The sequence below is a fragment of the Aethalodelphis obliquidens genome, unplaced genomic scaffold (genome assembly GCF_003676395.1).
Source record: "Aethalodelphis obliquidens isolate GAN/ISIS:26980383/991018 unplaced genomic scaffold, ASM367639v1 scaffold71, whole genome shotgun sequence".
Taxonomy (NCBI): Eukaryota; Metazoa; Chordata; class Mammalia; order Artiodactyla; family Delphinidae; genus Aethalodelphis; species Aethalodelphis obliquidens.
Window position 1 is genome coordinate 2,349,053 of NW_020838015.1, and position 20,722 is coordinate 2,369,774.

The 20,722-nt window shown below is 58.1% G+C and overlaps 1 protein-coding gene across 3 annotated transcripts in view; it reads right to left on the minus strand.

Moving 5' to 3' along the window:
• The window catches only part of BCOR (BCL6 corepressor), a 116,163-nt gene that overhangs the window by 76,628 nt on the left and 18,813 nt on the right, over positions 1–20,722 (minus strand). Inside the window, exon 1 of one of the 3 annotated variants that reach the window (XM_027091438.1) lies at positions 10,697–10,810. The exons of 1 other annotated variant lie outside the window; for it this stretch is intronic. The gene's annotated coding sequence lies outside the window, so the exon portion shown is untranslated. Of the gene's footprint in view, positions 1–10,673; positions 10,811–20,722 lie in introns of those variants that run through there. One more of the 3 variants, XM_027091439.1, reaches the window with a different exon arrangement.

A 20,722-nucleotide genomic window follows, 5' to 3' on the forward strand; every position in this document is an offset into this window, starting at 1 on the left:
GGAACAGTACACAGCAAAGAGAACGAGTGAACCACCAGCACACACTATGGGTGGATCTTATAAGCAAGAGGAACCAGACACACAAAAATTTCATATTGTAGATTCCGTTTCTATGAAGTACCAAATCAGGCAACGCTAATCACGCTATTAGAAGTTAGGTTAGCAGTTATCTCTGGGGCCATAGTACTTGGAAGGGGGCACGAGATGATGTCTGGGGTGCTGGTGATGTTTCCTGATCTGGGTACTGGATATATATGGGTGTGTTCATCAAGCCCGATGCTAATGATCTGTGTGCTTTTCTGTACAGCTATCTTGCGTCAATAAAAACGAAATCATCACCACTGTCATCATCGTCTAATGGGGAATGAGGGCAGAAGGCGCAGAAGGGCCTCTGGGATAGAGTTGCGAAGAGATTTACACGGAGAGTGACAAAGAAACAAAGCCGAGGGACGTTCCGACGTGGATAAGTTCAAGATGGACCCAGTTAAATCAAGCAAAGTTGTCAGTGAAATCAGAGAGCGAGTTGCAGTTGCAGGAGTGCCCGACACGCTCCATCATGGTGGCTGGTCTAGGAGGCGATTACATCCAGCTGGTCCCCTCTCCAGACCTAGGCTAAGATTAGTTACAGACGATGGATCAGCTCACACACCTTTGGAGACAGGAGGCAGAATTCCCCCAAATAAGAGATGGTCTGAGTCCTCATGGGGCCCCACCATTAACCATCTGCCCCGACACTCCATCCTCTCTGCTTGCAGGATGTAAATCTTGATGCTGCTACCTTGAATTTTTAGACAGTGGATTCCTTTGATTGGAATCACTTTGGGCAAAGGTGATTATACTCCATTAGCTGTCGGAATCAATTGAACAGCGAGCTTTCCTTTCTAAAGGGAAGGGCCAGTTTCCAGTACTTTGCTTACTGCAGAGCCCTGGAGGAATTCATTGAAGGGAGGCCCGATTTTAAACGTCATCACTTTCTGAAGAGACATTAGGCATCCCTCCCACATTATTCAAGGATGGCATGAGAAAGGCAGGGCAGGACTGGGGGGAAAGGAGCTGTAAGGAAGAGCTGCAATCTTCGACCTATTCCCTTAAACAATCAATGCATGAAGGCCTGTCCTAGACAGCCAGTGAGACTAGCTAGAATGTCTACTTGGTAGTAGAGTGAGGTCCAGTGGTGACACTTCCTGGGTCTTACTCCAGATTTGTGTCCCTCCAAGACATGCTCAGAGGCCAGCAAGGACACTTGCTAGGTCTCGGGTCTCCTGTGGTTTTTCCCACCTACACCCCCATCCTTACATAGGAAACCCAGGCAAGAAGAAAAGTCTCCATCATGGTGTTCTTTTTCAGCATTGGGATGGCCTGTGATCCATCTTCCCAGGTTTCCTGAGGTTGGCGGCCATGATTCAGAAGCGTCTGGACCCATAATAAACCACCTCAGGGACGTGAATGTGTAATTATTGCATGGATTTAATGTAATCTAAAACAGAGGATTCCAGCAAAGGCGGTCATATCATTTCATATACGTATTTGTATATATAAATGTCTTAGCTAGAGATACATAGTTTTGGTTTGAACCATCTGTTTCAGATTGCATTACTGTTCCCAAATCTTCATCCCGCCCTATAGCCACGCCCTTTGCCACGTGACTTTACAGTCCATCCCTCTAGAGGTGGAGTGGCCCCCCCACACCCCATTGATGTCAGGCCACGAATGTCCTTCGGCCAGTGGAATGTAAGCAGAAGTAACAGTGTACAAGCTCTGAGTCTAGGACTTGAGTCACTGCATTTCTACTCTACCCTCTTGCACTTCTGCTATTGCCAGGAGGCCGTGTCCCAGGTAGCCCGCTCGTCCTTGGAGGATGAGAGACCCAATGGAGCAGACTGGACCCAACCCACACTTGCGGTCAAGCCCAGTCGGGCACAGTCTAACCACAGGGGATCCATAGACACGGATGTGAGAACTAAATGCTTACTGATGTCAACTACTAAGTCCGGGGGTCGTAGCTCGTTATACAGCATAATTGCAGCAAGTGTGGACTGATACACCACCTGGGCACTTTATTCCATCAATGCACAATCTACCATCTAAAAGAACATCTCATCTCTCCCTTACCCCCTGTTTGTTTTGACCGTGCTGTGCAGCGTGTGCATTTCAGTTCCAGAGCAGGGACTGAACCCACACCCCCTGCATTGGAAGCGTGGAGTCTTAACCACTGGACCGCCAGGGAAGTCTCTCCCCTTACCCTTCTTAATTCTTCATAGATTTATTATAACCTGAAATGTTTTATATATATATATATATATATATATATATATATATATATATATATAGCTCATGCACTTATTGTTTCTCAAGTAAAACAAAGTTTCATGATGGCCAAGATACTGTTTTGTTCCCTGCTATAAACGCCCAAAGCCCTAGTAGGTGCGTGCTAGGTGATACATAATTATGTGCGGAATGGGTGGAGAGTCCTTTTTGCCTTCGATTAATATGCCTCTTGTCTAATTTGTGTTCCTTTGTGAAGCTCAACGACTTGGTGATAGGCAAAGTTGAGGAAGAAGAAAACACTTTGTGCAGAAAAAAAAAAATCTGTGAGCAGGAGATCACCGGATACTCTCCCCGATGAGGGGTGAGGGCTTTTTTCCCTCAAGGAGCCGCTCCCCGTGGTTAGGGCGCTCAGAAACCGCAGCAGGCCTCCAGAACTGTGACAAGTCAGCAGGTGGCTTGGCCAGTGCCGTCCGATGGGACCACGACACTGCAAAATTCCTGTGGCCCATCTCAGGGGCCGTCCTCAGCCTTAGGAGGTTTCTGTGTGTCAGTTCACTGGGGGGAACTTCAAAGGGACTGATGTGGCTTCCAAGAGCCATCAGGACATTTGACTCCCTGGCATTGGGCCAGCATCACACGTTAATTAAATTATATGGCAGAAACACCACAATGTCAAGGTCAGACACTACAGCCGTCAAAGCCGAGCATTAGGTGCGGTATTTTATAGCACAGAGCAAAGTATACCTTTAAACAAATTTCCTTATTTTTCCCGTGTCGTCTGTTGCCTCTGGTTCTTCAGACATCTGCCGTTTGACGCTGCCCATGTGAAGAGCATCGGACAACTTTGTCTGAGGGTCCTTAAGACCCTCTCTGGCTTGTCAGATGCGGGGGTCGGGGGTGGTTCCTGGGATCGTACCCACTTGCCCCGTCTGACCCTCAACTTGGGCCTGAAACGGGCCTTTGTGAGCCAGGAACTCCCCGAGGGAGAAGGATGTATTCTTCCTGGCTTTGTCCCGAAAGTAAACGCTAGTTCTTTCTTCGAAGATGGTTCTATCAGCAGGGAAGCAACTAGTCAGGCTAGAAAATGGGGAGGGAAAAAAAAAAAAAAAAAAAGGCTTTCCCTCCAAATGGCTTTTTAATAAGCACGGCTAGAAACTCTTCATGAGTGCGGAAACTGTCCAGGGGAAGCCCCCGGCTCCGAGCAGAGCTGAGCCAGGGCAATTCTCTCAGGCTGGGAAGGATCATGAAGCCACATTCTGGGTTTCGTCCGGCCTCTCTCGCGGTTACTGATGAAAACTAGGAGGCCATGAACTCAGGGCCAGATGACTCACGTGCAATCACCGAAGCAAAGCTGATACCAAATGTGTTTGTCTCGTCTCCCCAATACCTGTTAAGCACCTTCTATATGCCAGGCATTATTTTACTTGCTTTGTCTCCATCAACTAACTTAATTCTCCCAACATGATGAAATCTGTTGTTTGATCTCCCCCCACTTTTATAGACAAGCAAAGTGAGGCACTGAGAGCCATTGCCCAAGGCCACACTGAGAGCAATTGCCTAAGGCCACGCAGCTGGTCAAGTGGCCGAGCCAGGTTTGGAAGGAACCAGGGCAGCCTGGCTGCGCCCTACCAGCTACTGTGTTGTCTTCGCTATTGAATCCCGCAAACCTCCCACGAGCTAAGAGCAGTAATAAGGTGCTGGGGGCTATAAGGGGAGCACCCTGTACAAGCAACGTATCCATGAGGGCCTAAGTAACATTTTAAGATAAAGTTAAATTAATTCAGATCTTTGAAGGGGTTTTGAATTCTTTCCAAGGGTAGGAGTGTTGAATAAATATAGTGCTTTCAAAAACCTGTGTTCATTGTACTTGTTCTTTACATTTTTCTGTGGGTTTGGGATTTTTTTTTCAAAATAAAATTTAAATGTTTTTAAAAAGAATAAGCTTTGGGCTTCCCTGGTGGCACAGTGGTTAAGAATCTGCTTGTTAATGCAGGGAACATGGGTTCGAGCCCTGGTCCGAGATCCCACATGCCGCGAAGAAACTAAGCCCGTGTGCCACAACTACCGAGCCTGCGCTCTAGAGCCCGCGAGCCACTACTGAGCCCTTGTGCCGCAACTACCGAAGCCCACGCGCCTAGAGCCCGCGCTCTGCAACAAGAGAAGCCACCGCAATGAGAAGTCCGCGCACAGCAACGAAGAGCAGCCCCCGCTCGCCGCAAGTAGAGAAAGCCCGCACGCAGCAATGAAGACCGAACACAGCCAAAGATAAGTAAATAAAACAAATAAATTAAAAATAAATAAATAAAATGAATTAGATTTAATAGACTATCTTGGGGGACTTCCCTGGTGGTCCAGTGGTTAAGATTCCATGCTTGCACTGCAGGGGGCACGGGTTCGATTCCTGGTCAGGGAACTAAGATCCCACATGCTGCGGGGCGAGGCCAAAATTTTTCTAAAAAAGAAAATAGACTGTGTTGGGGAGGGTAAGCAAGAAACCGGGAGCGGTGATTGCCTATAGAGAGGCAGCCTGGGTGGCTGAAGAACGGTGTGGTGGGACTGCGGAGAGGCGCCCCTTGATATTCTCGGAATTTTGTGCCACAGGCAGGTGTCATCCGTAGCATCCGCCGTGCACGTGACATCGTCTGGGTGGAACCTCAGGAAAGAGAGCGCAGAACTCCCGGTTCCCAAGTCCCTATCCAGCAGGCTGGCTGCTCAGAGTGTGGGGAGATCTTTGGTTATCCAGCTGTAAGTGGAAAGTGGGCAGAAACACTCCATCCACTCTTTGGCCGGCTTTAGGTGCTGTGAGCACAGAGAGGCTTTCAGCCGCGTGGGGCTTAAGTGTCTCGGGGAGACTGTAGGTTCTCTAAGGAGGGGCCCAGAGCCCGGTAGCCTGGAGTCTCCCCCAGCCACCCCCAACAGTCTCAAGCACCGTGCTCAACAGACAGAGGGGGCTCTATGGAGTGCTTGTGGAATGAATGAGCCGCGCTCACCTTCGGACAGGGTCCATCTGGCCCGATACTCTCCCCGTGACATGAAGGGGTACCTCTTGGGGCCTGGATGTCACACTTATCGCGAGTTAGCAGTGCTTCCCAGCCATGACACACATAGAACGTGATGATATTTTTATGACGCACGAGGGTAAACAGCGACCAAGTGTTCACAACCACCGCACTTGGCTGCTCAAGGCCTGAAGCTACCCTCACCCCTGCCAGACCCACCAGGCCGCCCCGAGGGTCTGGGCCACTGGCAACCCCGTCACTCTTGGCAAGCTCTGGGTGGACGGCTGCAGGGGCCATCCGCTGGCTGTCTGCAGCTAGCCACCTAGATGAGGAGAGGGCGGGCCGAGGGCACTGCTACGGGGCAGCAGGCTTTCCTGGGGTTCGGGCTAGGTGCGAGGGTGTGCCCCGGGCTGGGGGGCGACGTGGGCCTGAGTGGTGGGCTGGACGGGGCAGGCTGCCAGCTCCAGCTGGCCCGCGGCCAGGAAGTCTGACTGAACTTGGGCCAGCCCTGTTGGCCCACAGACTCTGTAAGCTGAACTGCTCCAGCGCTCCTGGGCCTTTGTTTTCGCTTCCCCACCGCTCTCCCTTAGTGTTTAGGAATGTGCTTTGAAGGTTCCAGCGTGTTTCGCCTCTGCTTAGAGAAACCAAGAGCAGAGGCTGGGCGGAGGCCAGATGGCTGCAGGGAGGGCACCTGTGATCACACTGCGAGCGCCCCAAGGGGCAGGTGGAATCCAGAGGGCGCAGAGCGGGGGGGCACTTAAGCCAGCCCCCTTTCTCTGCTGGAAGACTGTTTCCAATGCTACACCTTGGAGAATCTCGGGTTTATTTTGTTAAGGGAGGCGGTATTCCCTTACCAGCTCCCCCAGAGAGCCTCCATTTATCCAGGAGCTTTTGGGGGGCAAGCTACACTCTCGTATTTGTCCAGAGCAAGAGAGAGAGCTGCAGGTAGTGCTCGAGCTAGAAAAGTTGCCTCCTCCATTCGCACGAGACTCACTTTCCCGGCCTGCCTTGGGCAAAGCTGGCAGGCCCTCCGACGACAGCGTAGTGAGAGGCCCTGGTCCAGATGGCCTCTCTCGCACCTCCATCCCTGGGAGAGTGGCCTCATGTCCAGGCTGCCCTCCCGTAAACCTCGCTGTGGCCCTTCGAGTGGCCAGCTTCCTTCTTCCCTCGCCCACCGTCCTTCATGGCCTGTGTTACCCCCTACTCACCTGCTCGGGCCTTTGAGGGCTCCTAGCACTGTGGTCTCGTAGGCCCAGCGCAGCGCTTTGCACACAGCAAGCGCTTAACAAACGCTATGTGACAAAAATACCTGGGCTCTGCAGTGACCAAGATCACCCTGGGTCCCTCTCTAACCAGAAGTCCTCTTCCTCCTCTGATTCCCAAAGCAGGGAGCTCTGGGCTCTGGTCCTACTTTTGCCACTGATGTGTCACCTTGAGCTAGCGTTGTCACGCTCTGAACCGATTTCCTCAGCTGGACTAAATGGGGGCTCAGTCAAAGCCCTGGCGGCTACGCTCTGAGATCTGCGCGCACTCCTGTTTTCCCAGCTGTTGCTTTAAGCCCCGGTCTGGCCATTTCCGTCCTGCCAGGGCTCCGGTCTTAGTGGGGTCCCTGGCCTTCAGCAGAGGATGCTTCCTCTGCTTTTCCACGGTCCGTTTAGCTTCACAACCTACACACCTGGTCCTTGGGCTCCTGACACGTCTGCTCCTCTCTGCCCTCACAGCCATTTATACAGCTCCGGCTCCCACGTGCGACGGGGCCGTGGCACATGAGCAATGACTCCAATGCCACAAGGGCACCCGAGTCATTTTTCTGCAGCTAGCGTTGTCTGTTCGGAGCTACGGAAGACCTCCCTCCTGCCTGGTGGTGACACAGGCCCTGTTTAGTTACGTGTGGGCTCTGGACTTTTTTTTTTCTTCCTCATTTCCATGTCTCCTTAATTTCAGCACGAGACTTAAATGTGCCCTCAGACGCTCTGCTGAGGACAAACAGAGAGTGACCCGAGGGATCCCTTCCTGTCTCTCTCAGAAGATTCACTTTCTCTGCCCAGGTAATGACCGCCTCCCCCCCACCCCAGCCCACCCCAGCTTCCTCTCAGCCTTCGTATATTTAGTGCACGTCGCCCTGGATAGAGTTTAATTAGGCACCAATGCACCCAGGGGCAAGGACCCAGGACCCCTCTCGGGCTGAGCAAATGGGGCCCAGCCCAGGCACAGGAGCCTGCAGCCAGCCTCCCCCCTGGCTGGTAAGTGATGGGCTGCCAGCAGGTAGAGGAGGCTGTCCATTCTCAGCTAATGATCGCCTTAGGCGGCGAGCTGCAGGGTGCGGCCAGGGACAATTGTATGGACCAGTTTAACAGGGCTGAGGGGGGAGGAATGGCAGAAGGAAAGCTCGGTGCGTGTGTGTGCTTGCGTGTGCTTGCGTGTGTGTGTGTGTGTGTGTGTGTGTGTCCTGGTCTCTTTTCTCTCTCCTCCCCGCTGCCTTTCCCTCGTTCTTACTCTCGCTTTCGGTTTTCTGTTCTGTTTCTAGCCCACGCGAGTCGAAATTAGAAAGGTCTCTGCATTCATTTATCTGTTTTAATAAAGACAGCATTTTTAAGCAGCGTATTTGCAGCAATTGAGTGCTGAACTAAACACCAAGCCAACTAAACGTGTTAGGGGGAAATGGAAAGTCAGTTTACAAGAAACATATAATGAATACGTTCTCTGACTTTCCCTAAGCCTTTGTCTGGCTGAGGACAAGACAGAGGGACCATAATCAACTTTAAGAAAATGAAAGACGGTACCGAGGCAAAAGGAGAACAAAAACGTTTGGAGTAGGAAACGGTCCTCGAGAGGGGATTCTTGAGTTAATAATAAATGTTTTAAAAAATGAATCTTTTCTTGCCTTATTTTTAGTCAACAGCCATTTTCTCCTTCTAACTACAAAGGCTCCAGAAGGCGCTAGTTTGTACTGTACCTGTTCACAGTCACTGAAGCCGAGACCTGGAGGGGGTAGGGAGAAGGTGGTACAAGGCACCGGCAGGAGATGCACGGGACTTTCCAGAGGCTGATATACCCGGGATAATGGACATTACTATTGCACAACACCAGAATCTTCACATGGCCTGACTTCCAATAAACTGTTCCCCTCCTCACCCCTTGGAGAAAGTGAAATGAGACATTAGACTTTCAATAATCTCATAGGGTGATGATCAATCAAAACCCAGAGGAGAAGTCCAATTTATAGAAACTGTATCTGCTTCATTGGGCGGCTGAAACCAGGGAGCTGATAAGAACACTGTGCTCGCCTTTGATGTGTGAAGTTGCCCCGGAATGACAAATGCCAAAAAAAAAAAAAAAACAAACCCAAACACTGCCTGTACACATGGGGGCTCTTCCAAGGGAGAGGGTGCTCGGGAGAGGCCCATGCCGCTGCAGATCACTGTAGCGACCACATGTACGGGCCACGTAAAAACGATTTCTTTTTATTATCTTTTGGCTATTTTAAGTCGGCCTTTCCATCTTTCCTGTTTGTATTATCGCAAATGAAGTTTATTTGCCGAATTAACTTTTAATGGATCCCCTACTTTATTCTTCAAAGTTGGCTTCCAGGACTTGGGCCTTTTTAGTCCGGACCCCCTCTCGCCTTTGTGACCAGCTCTCACCCCTCACCCCCATTCCAATCCTGGAGGTGAAGGGCTCTGCCTCTGTTAACTCCTTGCCTGCTGGTGTCTTTTCTCTGTAGCTACTAATCACCTCCTTTTGATCATTGCCAAGTTCTCAGGTTGAAGGAAGGAGAAAGGACCTCTTGACCATACTGGCTGGCTTTCCACATGAGCCTGAAAATGTCGACAAATTTGAAACATCTGCCGGTCTGCTTTGGTCTGATTGCTAAAATATGCCGACCCCAAGCCCCCTCCCCCCCGCCCCTTTTAATCTGTTTCATATTCACAAATTAAGCATTTAGTCTGGGTAATAAATCAGGGCGGTTTACGAGGCTCACACGAGACAAACAAGCGAGTAGGGCGCAACACAAGCCCCTGGAAGCTGCGTGCGCGGAGCTGCCAGGAGTCGGGAGCTCCACGCGCTCGAACGCGGAGAGCAGCCCTGGCGCGCCCTGACATGCCGCCAGCACCCACACTTTGGCTGGTCCCCGAGCGGGCGGAGCGGACGGGTGCAGAGGAGCAGCCCCAGCCTGGGCCCACACCCTCCAACCTTCCGCGCGAACCCGCGGCGCCCGGCCCGCCCCAGCTCTGGGCAACTCGGCGCCCCCGCCCCGCCAGGGAGGGGCCACTGGCAAAGGCGACAGCCTCAGCCGGCACACACCCTGCGGTGGGCCCATTAAGCCTCTCCCAGCCGAGAAGCCCAGAAAGCTGGATGCCCCTCCCCCACCTCTTCCATCCGGCTGGGCTCAGCCTTAAAGATCCCAGGCCCGCAGTCGCAAGCAGTACGAAGGATCCCCCTCCACCTCCACGAGTGACCTCCACTGAGCCTGGGATCGAGGCACCGCCACCTCCCCCCCCCCCAATCTCCCCGCGTTGCCTCCTCCCAGGTTTTGGTCCCAGCAGCCACAAAGCTACTTTCCGATTCAAAGGGGGGGGGGGCGCGGGGGAAGGGCTCTCCTTTAGAGTGCATCAAGGCTTAAGAGAGGCATGGGGAGGGGAGCAAAGGCACAAACGGGGCTCAGGGCCCCGCTGCAGAGACCCCCGTCCGGGCTTTAGCGACCACCCAAACTCAGGGGGCTTCAACCTGTGCGTTTCCCGCCCTCCCCTGTGCATCAGGGAGAAGCGGACCTGGACCAGGGGTCTCGGACCAGTCCCAGCCTAGAACCTCGGGAGACCCTGAAGGGGAGAGTGGCTCCAGGTCACCTCGTCCGAGCCTCCGTCGCCGTGCCATGCTCAAGTTCCCTATCGATTGGCGTTCTCAAACACTATCGTGGGACGCGGCGGCAGAGAACGGAGGGCGGGAAATCGGGAAGCCGGAACCTGCAGCCCACCCCGGACCAGGGCGGGGGGGGGGGGAGGAATAGGAACAATTCCCCCATCTCGCAACACAGTACACGCATCGCCCTTCCTCTCTTCTCCCAGCACACATTCCGACTGCGAAAGCCATTACCGCCGGCGCGCGAGAGACTTTTTAAATATTTACAGCCCGCTCTCCGCACGGTAGCCTGATCCATCTTGTGGGCGCGGAGGCGGGGCGCGGGGCTCAGCTCCGGGGGAGGTGCGGAGCTGGGGCGGGGGACTCCAGCCGCCTCCCCCCGCGGCCCGCGGGTCCGCCCGGAGCTCCCCACCTTGTCCTCCCCACCAGGTGGGGAGGGGGCCGGAGACTGCGCGCAGCGCGCCCGGGGCCCTGCCAGGGCCTGAGCAGGCGGGGGGCAGCGTCCGGGAGGAGGGAGGGCCGGGAGGCTGATTTAAAGGTTCTCACCGGGAAGCGAGCGAGGCACAGACCTGAGAGCCGCCGCGCGGTGAAATCCGAGGAGCTCTCTTGGCGAGGAGGGGCAGTCAGAGGCCATTTATCTCTCGCCAGAGTGGAGGCTCGGCTCCCACACCGCCCGCGAGTAACAATGGCAGCGATCAGCAGCTCTGCACGCGCTTCAGTGCATGAATGGATTGCGGAAGATGCCTGAGCTCCTCTCGGCTCAGGCGGCTCTCGGAGCGCCCCCTCCCCGCCCGCCGCCCCCGCCCCGCCGGCCTCCTCCGGCCGGAGAACGCGCGGTGCGCCTCTGGGTTCGCGAGTCCGGTCACTCTCACCCCGACCCCCCCGCCGCCCTTCCCCCTGCCGCCGTTCCCAGGGCCCTGGCACCTTGCCACCGCGAGTCATTAGGGGCTGAAACTTGACACAAGCCTTCCAGACGCAGACACCCCCGCCAGCCCCCTTCCCCCTTCGCTCCCCTCGCGGCAAGTTTACTTTCAAGGAGTTGGACGGTGTTTCCGCCTCAGAGACCGGCCGCGCACGGGTCCCAGGGGGAGGGGGCGGGCTCGGAAGGGTGTCTTCACCTGTCCCGGGGCCTAGGGTGTTCACAGGCCCCCGGCTGACCCCAGCCCCAGCGTCCAAGGCCCGCGCCCCCTCCTCCTCCCTTTGTGGCGGCTAATCCACCGAGAGTCCCTGCGATCCGCACATGCACACGCAGTTCGGGCACCGCCACCCGGACCCACACGTCCGGCCAACTTTCGGGTCAGCGGCATAGCCGTGTACTCAAATTCTCAGAGGCTTACAGTCTCGAGAGTTCGCAGAACGCCACAGACGGCGCGAGGTCGGCCGCAGAAGTGGTTCCCTTTAACTCTGCAACGTAGGTCTCATAAAAGTCCCCCTCCAGTTGCTGCCTAGGGCTGGGAGCAACGAGGAGCGCAGTGAGGGATACTCCGAGCCCTCTTGGGTTTGCTTTCGGGGAGCTAAACCAGAACCTCGGCATGTTTCAGTCCCGGAGGTCGCCGAGCCCCGGACGCTGCAGCCTGGGGCGGGGGAGGGGGCGCCAGGGGTGCGCACTCGCTGCGATCCGAGGGCAGTGCCAAGTAGCCCGCGAGAAGAGGCCGAGCTGAGCCTGGGTTGAGGGAAGGCGGTCACACACGTGCGCAAAGAGCGAGGCAGCGTAAAAGCTGAGACGCACTCGGGGAGGCAGAGCGCGACCGGCCGACCCAGGAGACTGGCGAGGGCAGGCGAGAAGTTGGCAGCGAAACAAAGCGGGAGGAGAGAGCCAGGGAGGCTCAGCCGCAGACCCGGAAACGCAGGCAGCAGCAGATGCCCGAGCCCCGACGCGGAGGCGTGCGCAGCCAGGCCCTGCCTGGCGTCCCCCGATTTGCGCGCCCAGGGAAGCCGACGCGGACTCCCGGCAGGGCCTACTGCCAGAGCTGGTCTCTGTTGGGCCTGGGCTGGCTCGGCGAGTCAGCTTGGACCTTCCCAGCAGATGGTGGGGTCCACGGAGTGGGCTTAAATGATAGGTACCCCTCTGGTCCCCGCCCCTCCCTGACCCCCGGACAAAGGTATGGGTTTGAGGAGCTCCGCACTTTCTCAAGGCAAGAGTGAAGCCCTCGAGTCTCCACCCTGGGGGGGGGGCTCTGGCAACTGTTTATCTGACTTGGAGGCGCTGGGAGGCCGCCACCCTCGACAGAATTGACATTCCAGCTTCCCGGTCGCAAGACCCCTACGGCAAAGCCCACGCCCTGACTTTCCAACAATCGGGAATCAAGACTGGACTTCCCGCAAGGAGGAACAGCGTCATGTGAGAAGAGACCCCCAGCCTCAAGTTCTCCGCCGCTCCTTCCCACCCCACCCCCCACTGGGCCAGCAGCGCCCCCTACTCACTGATCCTCCCCACTTCTCCCCCCGCTGGCTCCGCAACCCGGGGCAGCAAGCCGCGGAGCGCGCCTCTCCTCGAATGAAGCTGAGCGCTTTCCCGCGGCTGTTGGCTTGGCGGCACACTGGCTGTACCCACCCCCACCGCGTGCGCACACACACACACACACACACACACACACACACACACACACGAGTCGTTCTCGCCCTTCCTGTCTCCCTGCTGGGCGTCCTCGAAACCTAACTGCACAGCCTGAGTGCAGAGCCCCGGCGGAGTGGGGAGCCCGGGAGACCAAGCGGAGGTGGCCAGAGGAGAGGAGGAGAGGGCCCGTAACAGGGGAGGGGGCGCACGCCTGAGAGAAAAGAAGCCAGCCCGGAGCCACAGCCTGGAGGACAAGGGGAGCATAAAGGGAAAGCCAGCACTAATCCCTCAGCCAGCCTATGTGGGGCCTGACGGTTTACAAAAGCCTTTTCCCTGAATATTATCTCCTTTGCACCGGCCTCACCACCGGGCTGTGAGGGAGGTAGAGCAGATAGCGTTACCCCCACTGGCAGAGGAGAGAGATGGGGCCCAGAGGGATTAAGAGAGGTCTGCACCAAGGTCTCAGAGCTAAGAGTGGTGGAGGAGGCCCCAGGCCTGGGGTTTCCTGCTCCCAAGTTCACTTTCCTGTTCAATAGCTCTGTGTGTGTGTGTCTGGGTGAATATCTGTGTGGAGGGGAAGGGGGATGGCCGGACGGGAATGAACAGTCCAGTTAGGGAAGTCCAGGAAGGAAGGACACAGACTCACACCTCTTCCTCTACTCAGGTCTCACCCAACAGCCTCCGTCCGCTCTTTCCATAGCAGCCTGCGAGCTGGCCCCCAACCCACCTGCCCAGGGGTGAGCTGTCGGTGCCTGGCCATGCCTTCAGCAGTGGCTATCCCAGAGGTCTTGTATCTCTGGGAGGCCCCGCTCTTCTCGTCTGCTCAGCTCTCCTCTCTGCCTGTCATCCCCACCCCCAGCCTCGGCTGCAGGATGCCTCGCGTCCAACTGTGGTTTCCGGGCAATAAAACAACTATTAAAGTCTCAGGCACGGCTGGTGATTTGCATCATATCCTCTCGTGCATGGATTCAATATTTAATACACAATATTGAATACGGATATTAAAAATCAATAGCTGGGGATCCCTGGGGAGGCGGCACAGTGCGATCCTGCTTCGGGAACACAACCAGCTCCTCTAAAGAGGCAGGAACGGCAAGTTCCTGAGCCCAGAGCCAGGGGAAGTGAGGAGTAGAGGATGCCTCTCAGCTTCCTGATATGCTGAACCGTACCATTCCTAAGTCACGCTAAAGGGAGGCCAAAGGAATGATGTGCTCCCAGGCTCCACTAGCTGGGGAGTGGGATGGGGTAGGATTTATTTCCAAGCAAGCTACCAGGTGGATGGAGCCGTCCTTTTTGCTGCCATTTGCACTTCAGTTTGGTTCAGGTCTGCGTCCTGCAGGCAAGCACTCAACACTTCCCACCATAATGGCTCCTTCCCAGGGCCTCATGACATCCATCACCGATAGGCCCCATGGGGAGCTCTTGGCATAAGCTTTCAGGGAGATGGACTGGGAATCCCAATGGCTCAGAATATTCTTTGCACAGTAAAAGAACTGTGAATTAGGCTTGGAGTCACAGGGTCTTCTGAGGCACCACCAGCCTTCAAGACAGAAACCCTCGGCCATGTGACCTGCTGAAGGGCCTGGTGATGGCTGGCTGGTGACAGAGAAGGGGACGACGACGACGAGAAGGAGGCTGGGACACTGAAGTACTCCTGCTACAGAACAAGAATCCAGATTGTCTGTTAAACAGCCAGGAGAAGAGCGAGCTCCCGGGACGCACAATTATCTTTTCAGGCCTGAAGAGGAACACAAATTACTTTCTTCTTTATCAAAACACAGAAATACACTTTCCTCTACACAGAAACAAGGTTCTCGCGCACTGATAGCGAAGGGGTGAAGAAGAATAAACATCTTTGAAAGGATTCCTTTTTTTCTACTACAGAAAGAGAAGAGAAACTAAGTGGGAGACACACTTAGGTTATCTGATTGGAAGGGCCTGGAGGTTTATAGATGCCAAAGAACTAGGTGAACTTGACCTATTGAAGTGTTATCCCAGACACTAACTTATAATATTAGTTTTATAGATTCCCTTTTTTTTTTTTTACCATAGCTTAAATCAATATGGATCGAGTCGGAAATCTTGCTCTGGTTATAAATAGAAAGCACACCTCAGGAAAACCCCAAAGTGGCAATTTGGGTAAAAGTTAGAAGGGAAGGAAAGAGGTGTTAGAAAATGACAGTTAATGAGCCAGTGGCCTTGCCCCTTTGTTCCCTAACAGCTGTCAGAGAAACCATCAAAGGGAGGGAACAGGGGGCCCTTCTCAGAACTGTCACAGGAAAAGCTGATGCTCTCTGGCTGCTATAGATCCCCTCGGTGGTGGCTCACAGACCCAGCCCCCTGGGAGTTTGCCTGCCTGTATTTATGCGTTTCCGGGCTGGGGGTGCAGTCACTTTTACAACACCGGGCCCCGGGCCTGTGAAACCCACTAGCAAAAGTTCTTTTCAGAGGAAGACCTTCTAGGGCGAATGTTGGATATAGAGCAACTGCCCCAGCATCGTCAGCAACGTCCTCCTGAGTCCTTCGGCGCTACCAAACTCCCTGGCTCCTTCCCACCTTGGCCGTCGGGCCAGGCTCTGGGCCTCCTTCAGACCCATGCAGACCTGACAGTTTGCAGACCCCGCAGTTTGCACCTAGCAGGGTCACGTGACTAGGGTATGAGACAGCTGGCCAAGGGAGAAGGGAGGCTCAGCTGGGGGGACCCAAGGGCCCAGGAGGGCCTCCTGGCACAAGCTCAGAGCTGATTCGCTTTGGAGGAGGTAGGCAGCCCCGGTGGGCCTCCCCACCACCCCGCCCTTCTGAACGTTTTCCTGGAACCAACCAAAACTGCTGGTGGAGTTGTTCCTGAAGCCTCTCCGGGACTCTCACTACCTCCTGGTTCAAGACAGCGAGGACGATGGCTTTCTGCCCGTAGGATCCCCTGGATACCATTTGCATCCACCAAAACAAGGGGCTTGAGATCCTGGCGCGAAGCCTCACAGTTCGGATAAGACTCTACCTCCCCTCCCGTGCCCCACACAAACACACCTCCGAACTGCTGGGGTGTACACCGAGCTTGAGGCCAGGGTCAGCGGAGGGACGGTCCCCACCACCAACAAGTTGCCGGCGGAGATAACAGCTGTGGGAGGGGGAGGGGAGCCGCAAGCAGCCACGACTGAACGGTTACGATCTAGAAAATTCAACAAGAGGCCGCCGCGGTGGCGGCGGCGGCTCCAATTAGCTGAGCCAACTGGGAAAGCAGAGAGCGAGGCTGCGGCCCCGCCGATCGTGCCCGGGGCGAGCAGGCGGGCGGGAGCGCGGGGCCTCGATGCTGCCCGGGCGGCCCTCGCCCGGCACCTCCCGCGGGCTCTCGGAGCGCGCCTGGTGTTTACACACTGTCCTTCCGACACGGGATCAAGTTTCAGGCCGCGCTGGAGGCGCCGGGGGCCGGCCACAGGCCCGGGAGAGGGGAAGAACTGGAGCGGGATCTAAGGCAGCGCTGCGGGGACAAGAAGGCCTGGCGCGCGTGGGCACAGCTAGTGCAGCGGTTCCCCCGGCGGTGGGGCGAGGGGAAGTCCATCGGGCAGGGTGGGCAGGGGCAGGTGGGCCTGCGAAGAGCTATCCGGAGGGAGAAGCATCTCCGAGTCGCAAGAGTGGTGTGCTTTGCTCACTCTGGCCGGAGAACTAACCCCCGGCGAGGGGAAGGAGTGCCCAGAAGCCGGGCGCAAAGACTGCTCTGAGCGCCCCTTGCGAGCTCTTCACTCCTTCCCCCCAGTTCCTTTGATACACTACCGGATTCAGACCATTGTTGGGGAGGAGGGGGGGGAATGTCTGTGGGCTAGAAGAGGAATGCGCTGTTGGAGACCTCGAGCTTCCCCGCGCGCCCGGGCCCCGGGGCTGCCGAGGCCTCGGGCCGAGTGCCGGAGAGCTCGCCGCCCCGCGCCTCCTCTGAGCTGGCAGCGCGCGGGTGCCCCACGCTGTCAGGCGGCGGCGGCTGAGCTTCCAGCAGCACAGGCACACTGTAAACAGCTGCGTGCGCCCCCCCCTCCCCGCCCAGGCTGGGAACCTCACCCAAACACCCTGTCGCCTTCTCTCCGGCTCCCGGCAGAGGCTGGGGGGGGAAGGGGGGAGGCGCCGAGGGCGAGGCTTTTGTAGCCGAGCCCGGAGAAGGAGGGCCCCCACGCCACCCCCAGGCCACCGGGGCCCGGGAGCGAGCGTTCTGAACCTGCAGGGGTGCGGGGTGCTGCGGGGAGGGGAAGGAGTCAGCGCCTGCCCCCTCCCCACTGAATGTCTGCTTTGTTCCGGAAAACAAGGGAAGCATTAGGCTGCTGCCCCCGGGGAAACACAAAACTTCTTTTTGAATCTCGGGAAGGGCGGTTGACTGCGCTACGGGGCTCCTGAGACAGACCGAGGAGAGGAAAAGCTGAGAGGGCGGGTGGAGACAGGGAGACTCCGGAGGGAGGACGACGGACGGGGGGGTGGGGGTGGTCAGCCGCTCAGGGTGACCGGGCGGGAGACCCGGGAACCCGACTCGGCGCGAAGGTGCCGCGCGAGTTCCAGCGAGCAGCCGGCCCGGCCAAGTGGCGCCGGCCCAGCCGGCGGCCGTGCCAGCTTCCTGCCCTGCCCAGGACTGCGGAGCAGTCGGGGACGCCGCCGCAGGCTGGCCCAGAATCGCAGAAGGACAGCGGGGATGGGGGGCGCAAAGCTACAAGTAAACCCTGACTAGAACTTTCTGCACCACAGTTCCCCCCACCCCGAGTGGGCCCGGACCCCGGGCCTGTGGGGCGTCGGCTCTGGGCTTTCAATCTTGGAGGAGGAAGGGGGCAAAGGCCCAGGGAGCTCCCCCGCGCGGGAGCTGGGGGACAGTCTGAGGTGTCTTTGGTCCCATTTGATGACCGCTAATCCGATCGGCTCCCAGGCCCGCTGTGCCGTTGCGAGAGGGCGGGTCACTTCTGCCCTGGCCGGTGCGTGCGGGCGAGGGAACGGAGCGAAAGCAGACCTGGAGCTCTCGCTCTCCAGCTCCCTGTCCTCCCCCGACCGCCACCCCTCACTTCGCCCTTCCCGCACCTGAGGAAGGGGAGGACACCCAGGCTCTGCCCCACCCTCCGCGGGGCGCTCCCCTCCGCCTCGGAAGCTCAGAACGAGAGCGAGGGTTTTCCCCCTTTCCCCTGGGCTCGCTGGGTTTCCAACTTCCTCTAAACCTCCCTCCTCGTTCCGAAAAGCCCCGAGGAGGGGAGCGGAGAGGAAGCACGCAGCTAGTGTGCGAAATGAAGACCATGTGTGGGGACGGCGGCATCAGAGTGCAGCCGCCGCGGGGTGGGGGGGTGGCGAAGGCCCCCGCGCGGCCGGAGGCTCGGGGCGGCAGCAGCCAGCGCCTCTGCTCGGCGTTGGGGACGCGGAGCCGCAGCGAGGAACAGCGAAGAGGCTGGGCCGGCCTCGTGGCGGGCAGCAGGGAGGGGGGTGCGGGGGCGGCCGCGCCGTGGGGGGCGGAGGGCGGGGACGCAGCCCAGGCTTCCTGGGCCGCAGCTGCGACCGAGGGCGCAAGAGCAGATCGTGCTCGGCGGCGGCGGCGGCGGCGGCGGCGGCGGTGGCGGCGGCGGCGGCGGCTCGGGCCCGCCGCGCTCGCAGCTGAGAATCAACAAAGGGAGGCGGCGGGCAAGCGGGGGAGGGGCGCCGCCGAGCGTTCGCTGGCTGCTGTGGAATAATAAAAAATAATTAATAATGATAATAAGAGAAAAATCCCCGGGCTTTCATGGCTCTGGGTTTCCGTGTGGCTGCAGCGGGAAGCGCGCTGTCCTTGAGGCGGCCTCTCTCGCCTGGTCTGCCCGCCCCTCCCCCTCCCCTTCCCTCGCCCCCTCCCCTCCCCGGGAACCGGGAAGAGAAAGGTCTGCAGCTGACAAATATTATCCATTCTCCCCATCGATCGCGGAGTGTACAGATGTGAGCGCTTGATGTGCCCGCGGAGCGGCGGATCCTCCCTGCTCGCTCGCTCTCGCCCTGGCTCTGCTCGCCGCCCCCCTCCTCCCCCTTTGTTCTCCTCCCCTTTCCCTCTCTTTAAATAGATTTCAGGGCGCTGCCTGTTGGAGAGCAGCTGGCGATCTCTCCCGAGAGAGGGAGCGAGCGCAGCCCGAGGTGCCCTGTCACCAGCCTCCCCTCCCCCACCTTGCCTTCCCAGCGCGGTCCCACCCCCCACCCTTCTCCAGTTTCCAAAACAGAAAACACTGGGAACACCCACGTCCACTGCACAGCGAGTCTCTCGGAGCCTTTGGACCCCTCGCGTTGTCCCCGTGCTGTTCCCCGTGTCGGTGTCTGTGTGCGGGGGAGGGAGGGGGCGCATGGAGGGGACCCAGAGACGTGCCGGAAGGGCCGAGGGTCGGGATCTTTCCCCGGCAGCAGGAGGGACGCAGCCCCGGTCACGCTGAGAGGGGACAGTTTACCCATTAGGGAAAGTCGGCGGAGGCGGCCCTTTAATTCCTCTTTTGCAGATGGCAGATTAAGCCAGCAGCGTCCGGCCTCAAAAGGGCCGGCCGCTCGGCTAAGGGTTAACCCGTCGGCCGGTAATCGCGGACACACACACGCGCGCGCACGCGCGCGCGCACGGCGCGCCCTCCCTGCCCGCCCGAGCGCCCGCCACAGCCCGCAGTGCGCCCGAAGCTAGGGGTGGGGAGAGACTCGGGGGGAGGGGCGGAGCGGGCTTAACCAGGCCGCTCGACTGAGCCGAGGCCACCTCGCCGTCTGTCACTTAAATGATTGTCCTCCGCTCCGCTCGGTGCGGTCAGTACGGGCTGTTAACAGGCAGTTGCAATCAGTTTCCGAAAGGTCAGCCAAGGTCCTCCGGCTCTCGCAGACGGAAGGCATTACGAAACCGCTTTTGTATCTGCAGGCACTTTAGAAAAGGAGGCGAGGAGGGGCGCACTGCAGCGCCGCGGTGCTGCGAGCCCCGGGAGAGGGGCGGGAGCCGTGGGGCGGGGTAGCTGCCCCTCGCCGCCTGCGGCCTGGACCCGGCAGCGGGGAAACCGCACGGCGAGTGACCCAGGCCCTCCCGGTTTCGATGGGGAAGCAGGAAGGAAGGGGGGGGGCAGGCGGGGAAGGAGGAATGGGAGGAAGTGGGAGAGGCGTCCTGGCTCCCCTTCTCGCCCGGCCTTCGGCCCACACCAGGACCCAGACCGGGGCGGGCGGCCTTGGGTGCCGCAAGATCCAGCTCGGACTCTCAGGGCCTCCTGTCTCTGGGAAGTGGGGCGGGGGAGGAGTTGGGGGGAAAAAGAGAGACCCTCGCAGAGCAAGCGAGTCCCCGCGCGGTGTCTGAAGACGCTGCTGCTGCAGCCGCTAGAAGTCGTCCATCAGCAACCAGTCCAACCTGCCAGTGATAATGTGCGATCAACACCAAATCACCCCCGCCAGGCGCGATCCATCATCGCTGCGCGCCGCGGGCCCGCGTGGAGCTGACTCGGGGCTGGGGGCTGGGGGCTGGGGAGCAGGAGGCTGTCGCCCAGCGCACTGGGATTCTCGGCGCACCTAGCTGCCCCTCCGGGAGGCCTGCATCCCGGCGTTCATAACTCTCCAAGTTCCCCAGACGCAAAGCGCAGACCCGGTGGCTCCGCGTTCCCGGCACAGGTCACTTAAGAGCCCTCACGCCCTACTATCCAGGTCACACCCTACAAAGCCGTCCCTTCCTCGGAGCTGCCCTGCCCGTCCCCTGCCTCTCCTTCGAGAAAGACTGGCTGGCGGGAAATTAATATTTAATATCGTGAAATTGATTAAAGGGCTGGAAGCCGGCGATGGGGTGGGGGGAAGGGTAGGGGCGTAATTAAAGATCTGAGAGTTGTGGCCGCTCCTCGTCTGCTCCAGTCGCACGCGGCCTTTGTGAGGCTGAGGCGGAGCCGCGCCGCGCTGAGCCCGGCGATCCCGGGGCGGTGGCCCGTGCTGCCCAGGATCCGGCCGGCGCCCGAGGGTGGAAGGCAGGGGCCGCACTGCGGGGGCAGGCTGTCCTGGAGGTGGCCAGTTAACCTTAGCACACCTGGGGCTGCGCGGACAGCCGCGCTTCCCTTGCCTGCCTGTA